The 20,202-nt window shown below is 35.8% G+C and overlaps 1 protein-coding gene and 1 long non-coding RNA gene across 4 annotated transcripts in view; both read left to right on the top strand.

The window, feature by feature from the left end:
- The window catches only part of dally (division abnormally delayed protein), a 670,712-nt gene that overhangs the window by 383,181 nt on the left and 267,329 nt on the right, over window positions 1-20,202 (top strand). The window lies entirely within an intron of this gene.
- Window positions 34-11,409, top strand: LOC141486921 (uncharacterized). The gene is made up of 2 exons (XR_012468120.1): window positions 34-9,055; window positions 9,219-11,409. It is a non-coding gene; the product is annotated as an uncharacterized lncRNA (long non-coding RNA).

Below are 20,202 nucleotides of genomic sequence, written 5' to 3'. Positions count from 1 at the left end.
AATGGTGCCGACCAGCACTCTATTCCTTAGAAGTATTTCAACTATACCATTTCTTTCAAGGAAACAATTTAAGTTTTCTAACCAACAAATAATAAAAATATTGAAATGAAATTATCCATAGGCTTGAAATTATTTCCATTAATTTCCATTACATTAATTAAATGTATTGATATGTATTGTTGAAGTGAAAATAAATATTCAGGTGATTCAATTATATATTAGTATCAAAACAGCACCCCATAGTGCTAAACTGAATTGGAAAGTTTTCATTCAACAGACGTACTTTTGATTTAATGAAATTATATTGTTTGACTCAACCGAATCATTTTGAGAACTCAATAAATGTTATTCTTGAAATGATCCACAATTTATTTGACTAAGTAAAAGACCTCTTGAATTGAAATATTAGAGAAATTAAAATGAGAACTTCATTTTGTCTCCACAAAATGATCTAATCGAAACAATACACACGTCGTTTGGAATGAATGATATTCAATCAAAGTGATGAAATAAATTAGACTAAATAAATTTCTTTGAAGTAACAAATCTTTTTTTTTCCGTGTGATAGCAAATGCATTAGGGTCTCGGGCGCCTCGCGGTAGGCCCTACACCTTGTGTCAGGAACCTCTATACTCATCACGCGACTGCGGTAGACTAAGGTGTTGAGGACACCATCCTGGCAAGCCATGATGAACCCCTCAGTTTCCGACTTCAGCTCACTCGACCTGAGAAAAGCGAACGTCAAGCGCTTTGATAAGCCAAGGTCTCCAATGTTATGGAATAAGACCCCATGCATTAGCTTATCCTTGTTTTTCCGCAGAAGTAAGGTGATCTCTGCGGCTTTCGTCTGAGCTTTTTGCTGAACGGGTTCCAACTCGGTGACAGAGTTGTGGTCACTTCGTTCAGTGTAGAAAACTATACCGAGTTCATCAGCTGCTAGGGCAGCTGCCCTGAAGAGAAATGCTCCCTCATGGTCACGGACCATGCAGAGAAGCGGATCCGAACTCCTGATGACTTTACAGGGTGTATCCAATACCACTCTACCATGTAGATACTCCAAACTCAAAAGTCCACGACCTCACTGTTGTCGGGGGAAGTACAACCGTGGAACGGACGATTTGGGATGCAAACTCCTATAGAGATGCATCCTTTCTCGGGTCTTTACATCGAGTTGATACAGCTCCTTCCGAGTCCACTTCAATACTCCAAACGAGTAGAGTAAGATTGGAATGGCAAGCATATTTGTTGCAGCAACTTAGTTCTTCCCCGACAGTTCCGATGACCAGATCTTCCGAAGTTTGTGCTGATACTTGCCGCGGAGAGAGTTTTCACTGCTGTTACACTGTGAGTGGCGTCGTTCCACCCCGAGGTGAGTATACGTCTCTTCGGCATCCTGATTGTGTAGGATGCTTCTATCTACGAGCTGCACATCCTCTCCGTAGTCCTCGCATCGTCCTCTTTTGAGATGGACCATTGTACATTTGTCTATCTCGAATTTCATACCGATAGCATGCATGTACTCTTCCACCATCCTCAAGTAAATCTTTCTCTCCAGAGGCATGAAGTTTAAGATCATCCATATAAAACAAATGGGTGACCTTGTGCCTCCGGTTTCCGGGGGTGCCACAGTTATACCCTCGAGTATTTCTGAGCGCAACGGATAATGGCAACAGTGAGATGCAGAAGAAAAGGGGACTGAGAGAATCACCCTGAAAAACACCCCTTCTAAAAAGTGACCCACCCTGTTTGCACTCTTTCTTGACCAGATGTTATGGTGAAGCGGGTTCGCCAATGTGGTATCAGTTGTTCAATGCATCTCACTATTTTGTCGGGTACCGCAAGGCATCTGAGCAAGTGCAATATTAGGTCATGCGAAATTGTATCAAATGACTTACGTTAATCGATCCGGGCCATAGAGAGGTTACGCTTATATTGTATTGAGTCCTGCGTTACACATCTATCGATGAGCAGGTTCTCTTTACATCCCGCGACTCCTCTCTTCGACCCTTTCCGCTCATATAACCGTTCGAACACTCGGTCAACTGTATTCGTGTGTATAAGATGCTCGTAAACGACTTATAACACGAATTCAAGCATGTTATCGGTCTGTAATTCTTAGGAATCGACAAATCTTCGCTTTTTGGGGATAAGAACGGTCCGCCCTTCGACAAACCAAACCGGAATCAGCTGCTCTCCATCCAGTCATGAGTTGAAAACTCTGGCCAGATGGCGGTGGGTGCTTGGTAGTTTTTTCCACCAATAAGTGTTCAGCCCATCCGGGCCTGGAGCAGCAATGTTTTTGGAACCCACAAGGGCTCTTCGAACGTCTTCCGGGTTTGTCGGGTTGCGCAGTTCATTGAGCTCAGGCTGTCGAAGCTCTCTGTTAAAAGTTTCGAACTGCGCTAGGGCTGGAGTGTCTAAGTACAGTGGCTGCGGGTGTTCATAGATATCCTTCCAGAAGGATTCCACCTGATCAACGTTCGACGGATTATCCACAACACGTGGAGGCTCTTGGAATAAACGTGTAGGTTTCTCGCGGAACCTAAGGTTTTCCGCGATACTTCTCGCTCGCCTCACAAGTACTTCTAGCCACTAGCATCCGTATCCTATCAAGGCAGTGCTGTTTGGTTGTCAGCAGCACGCCTTGACCTAAAATGTGATGGATACATCGTAGATTGGCGGCTATTCGCCGCACTGCGGGCGTAAAGGGCCTATTGGCCGCCCTGTCCATTCATCACACATTGGATACGAGATGCGTGTTGTCTCGCCGACGTGGTCTTAGCCTCCATCTTGTGTAAACGCCGTTCAATCTTCAGAACCGCAAGACCGGGATTTCGTTTTTCCGATTTGGACACCGATTGGACGACGCGGTGTTGCGTTATATTAGAACTTTGTTCGTATTCTCATCTTCACTGTGCGGAAGCTTCGGTTTATATGTACAATAGCTACGTTTGGTGTTATGGTGGATATCGATTTTTTTCCACAAGTAATTTCCGATAAACTGAATATCCTGGAACGCTGACTGGTTTTCTCGTGATCAATAGGTCTAGGAGGTATACCTGCATGTTCGCTTCTTCTAAGGTGAACATGTTGTGTTGTTGGATGTTTCAAAAAGTATTAGAGTTCTGAAAGACGAAATGATGAAAATATCGTCTGCATATCTTCTCCTCATTACTGGGTTCAGTTAAGCCTCACTTAGTCATAAGAGAGTCCATCATAGTCACTTTCATCTTTTTGCATGGAGTAGGTCATAACAGGCAATTTAAATTAGAATGATTTCGTGGATAGATATTATTGTTAGTCTTGAATCAGTCAAATTACACAAGAGAGGGCCTAATATTCGAGAAAGAAGCTGCTCTTTGTTTCGAAGTTAACTAAGAACGAACAGCTCGTTTGTTGGTTTTGACTCGGCTTTGACGGGGCTTGTTCAATTAAAAGGAGAAGAGAAGAAGTTTTTACCTATAAAACCTCAACTAAGACTTTCACGTCAACAAATATCCAACGAAGTCCGAACTGATGGTTAGTTCTCAATTGAAAACTAAAATGGACAAATATAAAGAAATGCGTTCATTGGATTGCGATCCAATTAATCTTACCGATCGTTATGCCTCAGAATGACTAAGATACCAGGCACCTTGCCAATAATTTCAATTTTTATTTCGATTTTAAAATAGGATATAGTCGGCGAAAATAAAACCCAATAAAAAAAGTGTTAATTTATTGTGCGGTCGCTGATTCATTCGATTTAATCTTTTTGATCGGTTGAAGTTGATTGAGTTTGATTTACAATAAGGTGATGGTCCAGACGGAGATTCAACCTCGAGATTTTTAAAGATTTTTTTTGAGACTTCTGAAGTCGGAACATAGAAATGAATAATTCGTGGATTTCATCCTACTTTCTGAATTCTACGTTTTGTTTCGAAAAACACGTAAAAAATTACTGCCTGAAATTATGTTCAAAGAATGTATTTTTGAGGTTAGTATGACTTTGGAAACTGCATACTGATGAAAAAACTGACCCGTTACTTGATGAAAATTATTAACACAATCCATGATATATCTTATTAACATATAATCTGCACAAACAGATAAATGAACCGACAAGAATAACATGAAGATCTTCTTCACTTCTGGATAATATTTTTATAAATTTCGAAAACGATCATCCTGGAGAAGTTATTACCTCTGCATAATCCGATAATGAGACTCAAAGGCTCAGATCAGGGAAAATTGAAACTATAAAAACAAATACAAAACATAAGAAAAGAGTATTCTCAGATGCTGAGCTTGATCAATTGCAAAATGAATTGAGAAATACCAACATGTATCAACTTTATTCCTATGAAGATCCAAATGAAGCTTATGATTATTTCAATGGAGTTCTCAGACAACTGATAAATATAGTCACCCCACTAAAATCTTGTAAAACAGACACCAACTTGAAAAATAGATATTGGATTACCATAGGAATAAAGACATCTAGCAAACGTAAACAACATTTATACAGATTTCAAAAAATGGCATCATATCCAATGATACATACCAAAGATATAGCAATATTTCCAAAAAAGTAGTTAGAGAAGCAAAACAACACTGTAATGAAAATTACATTCAAACGTCCACTAATAAGTCCAAAGCAGTATGGAATCTGTTCAAATCTATTACTAATTCGGACACCTATTGAAAAAACATTTCTCTAGATGAAACTATAAAACACTAGCTCACTAGGTGAATCAGTACTTTATTAATATCTGAACAACTTTGAATAGTGTAAATAAGAGCAATATGTATTTACAGCCTCCATCTTTTGATGGAGGCATATTCTTTCCCCAACAGATTCAATAGAGGTTTATGATACTATTCTGAAGTTAAAAAATAGTAAAGCAGTAGGTGAAGATGAAATACCAACTAAATTACTGAAACATGTACCATATGAGATATGTGAACCTATTGCACACATAATCAACTTCATTTTTGACAGGTATATTCCTGATAATTTTGAATTTGCGCATGTCAAAGTTATTTTCAGAAAGGGAAATATACATGAAATAATCAACTATAGGCCTATTGCAATACTGTCAAATGTTTGTAAAATCTTTGAAAAAATAATATACAATAGACTGATCACGTATCTAGAGAATAATAGTCTCCTAAGTGATATGCAGAATGGATTAACAAGAAAGAAATCGACTACTCGAGCTAACTATCAAGCTCTATGTAAGGTAATTGAATCTATCAATAGTAAAAAGGCTATAACAGCTATCAATCTGGACTTGTCCAAGGTTTTTCTCAGTGTTGACCATAGGCTACTGATCACAAAACTGTCGTTCTATGGCATCAGAGGGCTGCTACTCGAAGTTATTACGTCCTATTTGAAAAATAGACAGCAATGTGTCACTGAAAGGGATGCTGATGGAAATCTAATGAAATCAGAAATGCTATATATTGTAAGGGGTGTATCCCTGGGGTCAGTGTTGGGCTCACTACTATACATTCTTAACACTAACAATGTGCCTGGATTTGTTGATGAATGCATGGTTCAATATGCCGATGACTGTTCTGTGGTTTTCAATTCAACCGATCACAACTACCTACAGGCAAATATCTTTTTCAAGCTAAAGATTCTGGAGGACTACTTTGCATCACACAATCTTAAACTGAATAAAAACAAGACACAAATCATATCTTTTACCCAAAACGGCACAAATAATACTTTAAGTGATGGTGTAAATACTCAAGAACGAATAACGATGAGATTGGAACCTTTGGTGTGAAAGTTGAATAACTTTTTTCGAGATCAATTGCCCTAACACCAAACTGATATTTTTGCACTCGACGCGCGTTTCGCCAACAAAGTTAGCATCCTCAGGAGAAGAAAATTTATACCTAGTCTAGTCTGGTTGTATACCTGAAGTCCAATATGAAATTTCTTGGTAATTAACTACCTGAAAGTTCTTAGTTATTATTCTCTTCCTAACAGAAGATTAAAAAGCGGGCTAAACGGGATGGGTCCCTTATCGCCATTCATGCTGTTCTTACATTTTGCTATTTCTAGACTCTCACATGCATCGAGTAGCCTGGTGTCATGCACATGCTTATTCAATACACGAGAGGGCTTCAACAGATATTCGATAAAGTTGCATATAAAACTTCTTATAAATTGCAACAGCTTCTTGGTAGTCCAAAAGATAGACTAGAAAACACATAAAGGTCGGGGATTTACGAAATCAGTTGTCAAGATTGCAACAGCAAATACATCGGCCAGAGCCGACGAACGATTAAAACCCGCTTCGAAGAGCATTGTGCATACATGAAATACGGAAGGATAGAAAAATCCAGTGTCGCCCAACATGCTCTTGACAAGGACCACAGAATTAGTGAAAACAATCTGAAACTGATTAAGCATGTGTATGACATCAGGCTACTCGATGCATGTGAGAGTCTAGAAATAGCCAAATGTAAGAACAGCATGAATGGCGATAAGGGGCCCATCCTGTTTACCCCGCTTTTAAATCTTCTGTAAGGAAGAGAATAATTACTAAGAACTTGCAGGTAGTTAATTACCGAGAAATTCCATGTTGGACTTCAGGTATACAACCTCAGTTAACAAATTTTAGTATATAAGGATCAACCAGACTAGATATCAATTTTCTTCTCCTGAGGATGCTAACTTTGTTGGCGAAACGCGCGTCGATTGCAAAAATATCAGTTTGGTGTTAGAGCAATTGATCTCGAAAAAAGTTATTCTACCTACTAAGAACGAGTGACCCAACTTTCCTTTCTTGGAATTATAATTGACTCAAAACTGGACTGGAACAGCCACATAGATATAGTGACAACACATAATATGTCAAAGGACTGCTATGCCCTGAAAATAATTACACAAAATATATTCACTAAGGCTGCGATGTTTGCATATAATGCTTATATTCAGAGTCACATCAGATATGGCATTATGTTCTGGGAAATGTCTGCACGTACACAAGAAATATTTATATTGCAAAAACGGTGTCTCAGAAAAATATTCAACCTTTCTCAGAGAGAAATCTGTAAAAAAATATTCGTGAGAAAAAAATAATAACACTAACAGGTTTCTATATTTATGAATCTGTGGTATTTGTCAAAGAAAATATATCTCTTTTTGCGACTCATGATAGGAATAATACCCACAAAATACGAAACAAAAATGACTTTTTCTCTATCTTCAAAAAAATATACCTTTTTCTATCATTAATATTTATAACAAGATACCTGAATCTCTCAGAACTTTATCTTCTATGACCATGAAGAATAAATTGAAAACTTTGCTTCTCTCCAAATAATTCGCTGGAAGAATTCTTCAATGATAATTTCAACTGAACCCATATATACATGTATATGTTCGTGTTCTGTATCTAAAATAATAATAATAGTAATATTACTTTAAGTATATTGACTCTGATAACCTTGTTATTCATACATCTGTGGTCATTTATATTCTCTTATATTCGTAACCAATAATAATGATACTGCCTCTGATTTTCTACTTCTTTTAAATGTTTACTGTAATTGACATGTTCTCCACCTGAAAAGGTTTTTTATTACAAAGAACTAATAAAGGATATCTATCTATCAACGTCTTCCACAATTAATTTCATTAAAGAGCCATTTGGCTAGCTCCATCGTCATACCGTGTAGCGAAACGCAATGATATTGTTTGAGACTGACCTACCTCAAATGGTGCGTGGAGTGGCGGAAGAACTAGGCGCCAGCTCCCATGCGGATTTTGATGGTTTAAAACATATTGGAATGAATATTACTTTTTTCCCACCAACAAACCGTCATTTTAACACCTCGACATGTGATCATCTCCAAGAGGAAGATCAGTTTCATTTTCCTCTTGAAGAAACCCGTCTCGAGGTGTTAAAATTAGATACGGTTTGGTTTTGGGAAAAAACTCCAGTGATATTCATTACTACACCAAAGGTTCCAAACAGTGCATCACAAGTACATATTGGAATGGTCAAGAAAGTTGAAAAATAGGTGCCCTGCAATTTAAAAGATCGACGTTTCGAAGTTTGTTTTTCTATGTTTAGGTATGTAGTCTCCAACTGTCATACAATGGGCATAGTTAAACAGAAATACCAATTTTCTATAGACAATTTCGATGAAAAAGTGGGTGGTGGATCGGAAAGTTGTATTAAACAGCATCATTGATCTTTATTTCCACTATCCGTTCGAGGTCAAATTATAATTATTGGACCTTCGAACTGTGGAAAGAAAAATGTTAGGATGTCTCTGCTAAATATGAGTACTTACAGCACTAGCTCCAATTTAAGGATTGGGATTTTATACTTCTGCCCATAATGCAACTGAAATACTGGAGTCGTCAGTTGCCAAAACCGATTCAATATTCATATTTGATAATGTTATGTGTGAGAAACAGGATGTTATACGATCATATTTCAGTATAGGTCGTCATTAGAATGTGAATTGCTATATCTAGCCCAAACATATTCACGAGTCCCGATACAAATAATTCGATATAATGCAAATTTCATTGTACTGTTCAAACAAGATGATATGAGTCTCAGTTATATTTTTTCCAACCTACACGTGTCACTAGATGTGACATACAAGCAATTTCAAGGTATATGCGCGAGATATTGGACGATAAATATGAGGCGTCTGACAGACTACTAACGAACTTCCGCCACGCCGTTTAAATGCATGTATTATATGACATCATGTCACATCGTCTTCGACAGTGTGACGTTCTGTCGAGTTAACAAGGCCATAGCCAGAGCGGGATCAAGGGGAACTGATCCCTCCCGAACAATGTGAGGATTTTGTGAGGAATACTAAATAAGGGCGCGAAAATGTGAGTATTACGACAGCTCAAAGTAAGTAATTTTGACATCTTTCATTGGCAACGCTGCTTATGCCGTTTCTGCGCAATATGTCGAGCACGCAGGCGCAGTTCTGTCTTACATGATCCAATGCGAGTACGGAGATATAAGCGAAGTAATAGTGCAGTGTGTGGAAAATTATAGTGTTGCGAATTAGTGAAGTGAAAGTGAGTAATGATATGATTTTTTAATTTGAATTAAAAGTATTTGATGCCTAATAGTAGACTACTCACTGGTATTCATTCTCTTTAAAATCTTTATTGAAGTGAATATTTTTGTACAAATGGAATTAATACTTGGCTCCTTTTTATAATTGTTAATTTGTTACAGGTCGATCAACAATTGAAATGGCAAAAAGGACGCAAGAAAATACATTATTCAAATATTTAAGAAACGCCACAAGCCAGGAACGACTAAATGGTTTGGCGTTAATGTCAATCCACCGTAGAATTGACATCGACACCGAGGAGGTAATTGATTTGTTTGCTGCAAAGAAAGCTAGAAAACTAAATTTGATTTTGTAAAAAATGTTAATATTTCTGTAATGGTTTTCTAATAAATATATATGATCATGTAACACCATTTTGTTTCTTTCGTTTATTTTTATATTTCATGTTTTCTTACTGTTCCACCAAACCAAACCCCCCCCCCCCGAAATTATTTTCTGGCTACGGCCTTGCGAGTTGGCGATGTTTTTTATTAGAAAAATAAATATTATCTTCTCTAGTGTTGTTCAACTAGAATAATTAATAGTTAAAATAAGTAAACAAACACGCTTTAATAGCAACACACTATGAAATAATTCGAAACCCATTCAAGATTGTGTTCAACATCGATAATAAGTCCTATGACTTGATATAACTCATGACTTTCAATGAGTCTAGAATCAGAATGAATCTGTTTACAAAAAGAAAATGTAAAAAAAGCGTAGGATGCTTTAAATTATATTTTTATTATGGCTAACCAAGTATTTATAGCAATGGATATTTAGCACCCTCCTTTCATTCTGATTTCAGACTTATTAAAAGTCATAAGTTACGTCAAGCCATATAACTTATTATCGATGTTGAACACAATCTTAAATTAGTTTTCAATTATCTCCGAGCTAAACTGGTATAGCATCGGAGGTAGATGAAGCGTCTCCGACGGATACAGTAATTCTTCTTCCACATCTGATGATCCCAGCAAGGATTTCCGAGACAGTGAGGGGTTCGTCTCCTCCACGTATGGAGTGTACTCCTTCAGTAAATCTTTCAAAGTCGGAGAAGTCGTTACATCCTCAATGTGGACATCTAGAAGCGCTCCCTCTTTCTGATCGAGGTTGAAGTCCCGGAAAAGTTGTCTTTAACAGTTTTTAGCAGATCCAATATGCAAAACCCCAAATGCAATGGTTTATTGTACCAAACCTCTACTCTACCTATATGAATGACGGAAATATATATAATGTTTTGAAAACGAGACGAGCTATAAGAACATTGGCACCCATACCTCATCTTATGAATGGAATTCACAATCAATTTGAGATAGTTCTTTTCGAACACATTCGTGGTATTATTTCTTAGATTCGTATTCAAATCGATATATTTTTTTAACCATGGCGATTGATTAAATCTGAGAATTATATGAATCCTCATCAAACCATTAGGAACCCGCCTGTTTCAAATTTATATAATGAATAATAATTTTTTCTTCATTTAAATTTGCTATAAGTATGGGTATTTCGAACTTTAACGATGAGTATAATACTTTCCACAAAAAATGGCAAGTCGAATGTGAATCGTGCAATTCTGTGCACATCTACTCCTCTCTAACTCGACATCTGTATAGCATCTCAAGATAGACCTGGAGATGTAAAATAATGTGCAGGATAAAATTTATATGTATTCGAAATATTTCTGAAATTTTCATTAATGACACCCACCAGAACGTCAGATTTCAAGTATAGGTCAGAATATCCACCCAAACCACGACATTTGAATCTGTCCCATACCTGTTTCCCTCTATTATAATCCTCATCAGAAACATGTTTTTCATTCAGTTTATCTTAAATGTCCACCATCGATGGTATACTTGAAAAATTCAATTTATCCAAACAATTAATAAATCAACAGATTCACGTGAATCTTAAGACTACATTTCTAATCGTGCAATGGGCAACTTCATATTCAATTTTTACATTTTTTAAAACTGTTTTTTCAACCCATAAACATTGATAGAGCAATCGTTCTTAACCTCAAATTTAGGAATATATTTCAAGTTAACTGGAAATTCCATACCTGCTACATTCAATACCGTTGAGAAGTGGGGGTATAACGAAATTTCACAGACTCGCATTGGAAGACTCGCACAAAGCAGTACTGTTCCTGATTTACCACTTACTCCACCCTTTTTTTTGACTCGATGAACTTGGGGAATTTGATGTTAGAAGATCCACCAAGTGTGCTATACTTATTAAGAATCACCTACGAATACAAAATTTTCCCAATTGTCCAACTTGAAAATATATAGTTTTTTTCATTCACTCACTCACATCAATATTTGTTGTCGCCAGAATATACAGGCTGATTCACGGTGATGGCACATTAGACGTTTCTGGTGAACCAGATAACGGATCACTTTGAAAATTTAATGGAGGGCATATTCGGACATTCTCTAGCCAATTAAAATATTTTCGACAATGCGGTGTTGCCGCTTCTATTAGAAAGCAGTAGCAACTTTGATTTTTCAAATGGAACACTCTGTAGATAATATTATTTTTGGAATCTCCAACAATTGCCCGACAACTTTTCTCGATATTTCCCAATACCTATCTGTTACCGTTTTCGAAATAAAAATTAATTTCAATTTTTTTCTTCGAAAATCATGACTTCTAAAAATGCCGATATCTTTTAGTTAAGAAGTACTATGATATCGAAATTTGGTTTGGAGTTAGGTGATACTTGGACACTTCCCACACGTCAGCCTAATCTCCGTTACTTCAATATAGGGTGGTAAAAAAATACAGTTTTTTCGTTTGCTTGAAACAGTTGCTGAAATTTGATTATTTTAAATGGAACACCCTGTATATTATGAAAATTCGGAAAGCTGCTGAAATTTGCTTTCTTTCAATGTATATCACACCTATACCTAACTAGTCAAGTTTCGGACTTATTTATTTGTGAAAATGTCCCTTCAGAATGGTATTTCCATTCGGTATTTGGTAAGCAGGCCATGATTAGTATTTGACAGTAGCGTTGTGACATTCTCCTAATAATATCGACATTTTCGTCACTTCAGAAGTTGCAAATACCTTCAAAAGGATGGAACAAAACTATTCAAACGAAGTTCTTATGAATTTGTTTATTATTTTTGGACAGTGTGACAAAATTATCAGCAGAACATGTAGAAAGTTCAATGAAATGTATCCGAATCTACCGCCAATGAACCTCAAGAAATTTATACGAATTCAGAACAATTTCAATATGTTTGGATAAACTTTAAAAAAGCACCAAGAAACTTGAAATTGGAAATATTGATATGAATAATTATAAAAAAGTAAAACAATCATGTGGAATATTTCAAAATATGTTCGAATCGCTGGCCGTTCACTTCCAAGTACTTTAAAATGCGGGTGTTGACTGCTTTCGTGGTGGCAGATCTGATTTCATTGGGATCCAAATCTTCAAATGTTTGGGCAATCCTTTCTAACAATTCATCTTTCGAACGCACGGGTATTTTGTAAACTTTTTCTTTAAACATTCCCCACAAATAAAAATCTAATGGATTAAGATCGGGTGATCTCGCTGGCCAATTCCATGGTCCCAAGCGCCTCATCCACCGATCGTCAAATAGTCTATCCAGTTCTGCGCTCACTTCTCTTGTGCAATGTGCAGGAGCTCCGTCTAGTTGGTACCAACAGTTTCGATAATCTTCGAGTGGCAGATTATCCACGAAACTGTCTACAGTATTCTCCAAAATATTCATATAGCTTCTGGATGTTAATGACTCCTCGTATATCACGTACCTCAATTTGTTGTCCATAAACATGCAGAAGACATTAAAACTAAATTTTTCTTGAAATCCGGCTTCTTTTGTGACGTGAGGATTTTCACTGGACCAATAATGACGATTTTTTCTATTGAAAATCCCTTCTCTCGAAAATTTCGATTCATCAGTCCAAATAATTTTATTTAAAAAAAGTGGATCTTCTTGAATTCGTGTCAACAACATTTCACAAAATTTTACTCTCTGTTGAGGATCTTGAGGCTTCATTGCTTGAATTTTGGTGAATTTATAATCATGCATTTTATGTCTTCGCAAGATTCTTTGAACCGATGAATATTTTATACCCAAATCTTCTTCAGCACTTCTTATCGATGACTCGGGAAATGCGTGAAAATATGCTAAGACATTAATCTGGTTGTCTTCGAAAGTTACGGGTCGAGGCAAATTGTTCTGAATTCGTATAAATTTCTTGAGGTTCATTGGCGGTAGATTCGGATACATTTCATTGAACTTTCTACATGTTCTGCTGACAATTTTGTCACACTGTCCAAAAATAATAAACAAATTCATAAGAACTTCGTTTGAATAGTTTTGTTCCATCGTTTTGAAGGTATTTGCAACTTCTGAAGTGACGAAAATGTCGATATTATTAGGAGAATGTCACTGTCACTGTCACTGTCAAATAGTAATCATGGCCTGCTTACCAAATACCGAATGGAAATACCATTCTGAAGGGACATTTTCACAAATAACTGTTCATAAGTCCGAAACTTGACTAGTTAGGTATAGGTATGATATACATAGAACAAATTTCAGCAGCTTTCCGAATTTTCAATAATATACAGGATGTTCCATTTAAAATAATCAAATTTCAGTAACTTTTTCAAGCAAACGAAAAAACTGTATTTTTTTACCACCCTGTATTGAAGTAACGGAGATTAGGCTGACGTGTGGGAAGTATCCAAGTATTACCTAACTACAAACCAAATTTCGATATCATAGTACTTCTTAACTATAAGATATCGGCATTTTTAGAAGTCATGATTTTCGAAGAAAAAAATTGAAATTAATTTTTATTTCGAAAACGGTAACAGATAGGTATAGTGAAATATCAAGAAAAGTTGTCGGGCAATTGTTGGAGATTCCAAAAATAATATTATATACAGAGTGTTCCATTTGAAAAATCAAAGTTGCTACTGCTTTCTAATAGAAGCGGCAACACCGCATTGTCGAAAATATTTTAGTTGGCTAGAGAATGTCCGAATATGCCATCCATTAAATTTTCAAAGTGATCCGTTGTCTGGTTCACCAGAAACGTCTAATGTGCCATCCACCGTGAATCAGCCTGTAGATATATGTATGAAAATATAGAACATATATATGTGCATAAATATGTTTAAAATGTTTTTTCGTTAACCAGCTATCGCAACCCTACGAACGACAACCCTCAGAAGTCGAAACTTGTGCGAGCTAACGACTGATGAGGTCTAACCTTTTAACGTGTGATTCCTTACACGGAATATGTTGAAAATTTATCGAACACATAGCTCGTAAAAAGTGGACTTTCAATATGTAACAGATCAGATCGAATCGGATCGTTTCGTTTATAAAACAGAAAATAAAGAACTCGCGTTCCCTGGGGCTTCAGCACGTATTTTTCTTGCACGGCCTTGACAGAAGAATCGTCGTACCTTGTCCAGCTGTTGTAGCCGACATGGAAGGCATCGGTCACGTAGTGTTCAATGTTGGCATTTTTGCCTGCGTGGTAAACGACGCGACGGTGAATAGCTTGTACTGCTTCTCTGTTGAGACTGTTTCCGACGATACCAATGTCGAATCAATTTTCAAGTAGAATCCAAACTCCAAAGCTTTGATATAATCTTCGTGCAACCGTCGTGGCTGTATTCGAAAAACTTCAACTGCAATTTGATGATAACGGGAAGTTTGCAGAGCATAATTTGCTCCCACGGTTCGACCTTCCTGTTAGTTTTCGACGACATCAGCCCCTGTAAACTTTTCTGACAGTGTTCACTTTCTCAATGTTGAGTGGCAGAGTGAAGAAAGGCTGGATATTCTCAGTAATGTGGTCTCCGGTACGGTGAATGACCTACTTCAGTTGCCCCCCGAAGATGTCACTTATGTCCATTCATTATTTGTATCATTGCTCAAAGCAAAGTCAACGAAAGGTTTTTCATCTTCGGTGTAATATTTAACCGATCCTTTAGCTCTAACATTTTATCTTTGAGTCTGTTCAGAAGAAAACCTAAAAACTCTTCCGCATCTCATTATCTACCCTCAATACAGCCAACCCAACCGGTTACCGTCCCGCCGGTATGCTGCAATTGCTTATTTTCAATATTTGGCTCAGGTGCATTCTGGTTTTACTCTTGATATAATTTCATTTTATCCCATATCAAACACTATATTCAGTAAACTAGAAAACAAGTTCGGAGATGACAAGATAAAGATATTAGAATTAATCAGTACTTGAATACATGAAAGTAGTTCGAAATACATCAGTTAGGAGGCTAATCAGTTCGTTTTTTAGACACGAAAATGTTATTACAAAAGTTCTAACAAAATTATATTACCAAATCATGTCGTGTAATAAGATGAAAAAATGGGGTTCAGGCTTTACTTCTACCTGATTTTAAAAATATCCATTTGAAATCATCCAGTTTGTCACAATAACGGCTCATAAAAACCTACCGATCGCATTCTTTGGAACAAAAAAAGAGTAGTGGGTACAACAAAAAAAAATGTTTTTATATATTCGGAATTAATTTAGGCAAAAGCATGCGGACAAAAATTTCCTTTATTTGGCAAAAACCGGCTACGGCTGTTGACAATTTGAACGAATTGGCATTGATAGTTACAGGGTGATTCAAAATTTGGGGAGATATAATTGTTGCACATAATATGAACTCTGAATTTTTATTGGCAGTTCTGTAGCCAGTTGAATATATGTGAGGATTTGTGGTGCGAAGATCATATACGTTGCTTGGTTGGATGGCATCAGAACCTTTGCAATATTAATTTTGTATGAAATCATTGGATAATTTTTACTACTACCCGTAATAAACGAAGTAAAAACCTGTCATGATGAATATGAGTGTTCTTTGAGTAAAAATGATAAGGATTAGAATATCACATAGCACCATTTCAACATTCGAGTAACAAATCGTTTTGCCTTAAATCAATTTCGCATTATTGCCTTATCTACTAGTTTTAAATTAATTTTATATTGTTGCCTTATCTAATGGGTGAATCTGATAAATAAAATATTGTTTCAACGATGGTCCACCATCGTTATTGATAATACTATTATATTTTTTTATTTCTACTCTCTAACAGGCATCTGCCTGTTGTTGTTAACTTGTCTAACTAATCTTAAAGTCTATGGAATGGTTTTGTTACAAAACATGATGGGCGACTGCTGATTTTTTTGGTCTTCCATATTCAAGTTGTGCTAAGTGTTCCTTCTTATTTCAGTAAATCTTTAAGTCTGTCCATTATATTTTGCACCGCAGTCTTTACATTTAATTCCGTAAATTCCAGCCTTTTCTGAAGTCTCCTCTTTATTCTTTGGATTTCTTCGAAGGCTCTGTAGTGTATTACTTGTTTCAAATACCGCCTTCAGATCTATTTCTTCGAAAATCTTTTTGAAGTTCTTCGTGTATTGGTGGTATGAACTGAGATATATTTATCTTGGTTTTCGTCGTTTCTAAAAGTCGAGATTTCGTTCATTCTTAACCTAAACTTTTATTTTTTTATAATATCATCTTCAATACCCCTCGAGAAACCGTTATTGTACGTTTTTTTATTTATTTATGTCATCTTTGGTAACGGGTTTCTCAATTTCGCTTATGGCCCTCTAGTGATAAGAGTATTGATTGACCCTTTCGATAATCCAGAATTACTACTTTATTACTTTTGTCGGATTTCAAATGAAAGACGTCTTTGTCTTTCAATCGCTTGATATGTTCCTTTTTGTTTTATCATCGTTTATTAAGTGTTTCGGTTTATTTGTTATCATGTTCCTGGATATTTGATTCCTGACTTTCCTTCGAAACAGTCCCTTCAAGGAATCAAGCATATTATATTGAATCGAATTTTCAACACTAGCAATATCTTCCGAACAGGCCTTGAGGACTTATAAGCTGATAAGATTATATGAAAACAAATTATAGGAATATGTGCTCTGCTACAACCCATGCGAAGCAGGCGCGGCACGTTAGTATATTATAATTTTAAAAATTTCGTTTTCCCTAATGAGCAAAACATAAACCAAATTATCTCAATTGCGAGGTAAACTTTTAAATTTCGCTTTAGATTTCTGCATATATGAAGTCCCTCAACAAAAGTATTTGTGGTTTGATGTTTGTTCATAATTGTAAGTAGAGGATACCAAGTGATTACATTCCATCGGTTTTTATTCTCCTTCACATGTATGTATTTAGTTAAAATGACGAGCTTCTAAACTTAACAAAAAATCAGTTGGTATGGACTGTATAGGAATTCACTATGCATTGTTACATAAATTAAGAGGAATGCACATGTACTTAATTCAGAATTTGAACTGAATAATTGTATGTTAATAGATATTAAGCACATTTTTTCTGTGCGGAGATTGACGACAATACTGTTGTGATGATCCTACCATCATAGACGTACCTTAAAAGCTTCTAATAAAAACGGTATTTTGCATAATAAACGTATCAAATACATAATAGCGTTATTTATTCGAGTCAACAATTTCATTTAGAAATCCATTATGCAATCAGATATTCGCTTGGAGAAATAATTCTAATTAATTGACCCGTCCCTTATGCATGACATCACCTTGTGCGAGTGTGTATACTGTATATTCATATATCACATCCTCTTTCTACAGGACTGGATGCGAAAAGCTTTACGGTGGAATAATAAATTGAGGTCATTTCGGTATATCCGTCAATTAATCAGAATGTAAATAAGGCTTAATCGGAGTTTATGCTGTCATTGTCAATGACGTCTGGGGCCGGATTTTCTTTTCATTTTTTTTATTAAGCCAAAGTCAATGAACCTTTTTCCTAAAGAATGAAAAATCACTCACTAGCAGCGCTAGTAGTTCGGTAGGGACAAACACTTCCTCATCCTTATATAAACATATGGTAAAGTACAATTGAAAAATAATGTTTTTAACACAAGAAGATGTTCCTGGACAGGTTAGTATACAGATTCTAGTAAAAGAGTAGCGTATGTGAATAGTTTATGTGAATAGTTGTGAATAGTAGTATGTGAATAGTTTATATTTATCCCTACTACTAGTGCAAACGATGCAAAAATTCAAAGTGTCCTATGATATTCTTGTCAAATATCTGTTTTTCGAGGCTCAGACTATTGCTAAGTCGATTAAACCAAAAACTGTTAAAAATTGATGGATGTACCCATTACTACGTGGTAGGAGATCATGATGAAAAGAGAAATGAAAATTTCTATGTTTGAAACTAAACTAACCTTTTATTGTTTATCGTTCAAGTTTGAAAATGTCCATATAGGACGAAACTGCAGTAACGTTAGTTACAAATAAAAGTGGTAAAAAACAGAAATTTTCATTTCTCTTTTCATTAAAAACTGTTATTATTATATCGGGCTATATAACTTGACTATCTGCTGTGATTCATCGTATGAAATATAAATTTTGTAGAAGAAAAACTAATCTCTCCTAAAATATATACCCCCTTTCAATGTAAATTTTATATTAGTCAACCACGTATCAAGAGTCTCACTTTCCAGTGAAAATATCATGAATAAAGACAAGAGAATATGTCAGCAAATTCACATCCATCAATATCTTCCATATCATAAATTTGTCAATACAATGAAAGTAAAAATGGTACATAATTCACGCTCCAGGAAGAATATGGTTGTTAATTGTTATAAAATTCTTCCCGGTCCACATAAGTGAAAAACAAATGGAATTATACTGACATCTTAAGAATACCAATTCGAAAATTCGATCTATTGTCATTTGGAAGGAATATCTGAAACAAAATTATTCGGAGGTTCACTTTTTATTTAACTTTGAATTATTTTTCATAAACATCTTGATAATTTATTGAATGGAGAAAATCACTATATTGACATATTTCACATTCAACACTTTGTTGACATCTGTCGGGAACATTCGGAAATAAAGCGAACTAACAAAGAAAAAATGCAAGTATCATTAATCATTTCCAATTTTGAAGACACAGTCAGATTTTAACCACCGAAACATTAAGATAGTATCTGTATAATTTCTTAGCTCTAACTGATAAATAGAATATCTTTTTTTGTGAAAAATGGTTTGAATTTTGAGGCGTAACTTATCGGGGCGAACTAAAAATGCTCTTTCTACAACTGTATAAAGTTCTACATTACAATGTTTATATTTTTTACGTAGAAGGTAAAAATATCCCAAAACAGGTTAATGAAAATGCTTGATGATATTCCAAGTTAAATTTGATCTGTAAAAACATTGATACTTTCAATTTTATTCCAAATAAAAATGATATTTGGAATAAAAAATCGGAAAAACAAATTAATGGAAAATAACTTTACTGAGTTATTTTTGTTTCAAGAACAAAACACAACCACTACAGGAAAATCCTTTAGGCGCTCTTAGAGCGGTGCCTGTGCGAAAGTAACGATTCACATTGGATTTGAATCGCTGGAGATTAAATCCATTTGGAAAAACGTTCTTAAGAAATTTATTCCACATTAACGCCGTTCTCCACAGATCTTAAACAGTGAAGTTCGAGGTGTACTGAGTTAAAACTTGAAACGATGAGCAGCCACAGTCCATCGAGTATTTCTGATATGTATCGCTTTTGGTGGAATCAAATGTGCTAAGTCACTTGAACACTTCCCGTGAAAGTATCTACAGAAGAGAGACAAATCTCCAACCTTTTTTTGATAGTCCAGACTATCAAGTTCGCAAGTGATGTTCGCATCTCCAATCAGGCGGTATAATTTGGGGTGGAGCTTCATACTTGAGAACAATAATATTACAAAGAAGGTCTTATCTGAGCTTTATAAAGCATCGAAAGTTGCAGAGCCGAGTACAGTTTTCTGGTTCGGAAAAGTGTTCCAAGGTTTTGAAAAGCAGGCTTTGCAATTCCAGCGACATGATTGTTTCAAGAATTATTGGTGACCATTTTAACCCCCAACAATCTTATCGAAGCAGAAAGTGGAATTGTCTGACCTGACATTATTATATCCGATTTGGAAACATTTATCTTTTCGGATAAAACCGATTCCTGGGTTTTTGTGGCATTGAATTGAACCTGGTTACTTTCACCCCAAT

Source organism: Leptinotarsa decemlineata, unplaced genomic scaffold (genome assembly GCF_025532065.1).
Source record: "Leptinotarsa decemlineata unplaced genomic scaffold, Ldec_3_MD MMD2_tig00026375_RagTag_RagTag, whole genome shotgun sequence".
Lineage (NCBI taxonomy): Eukaryota > Metazoa > Arthropoda > Insecta > Coleoptera > Chrysomelidae > Leptinotarsa > Leptinotarsa decemlineata.
The sequence above is the reverse complement of the archived record's forward strand: the minus strand, read 5'-3'. Positions and strand labels throughout refer to the sequence as shown.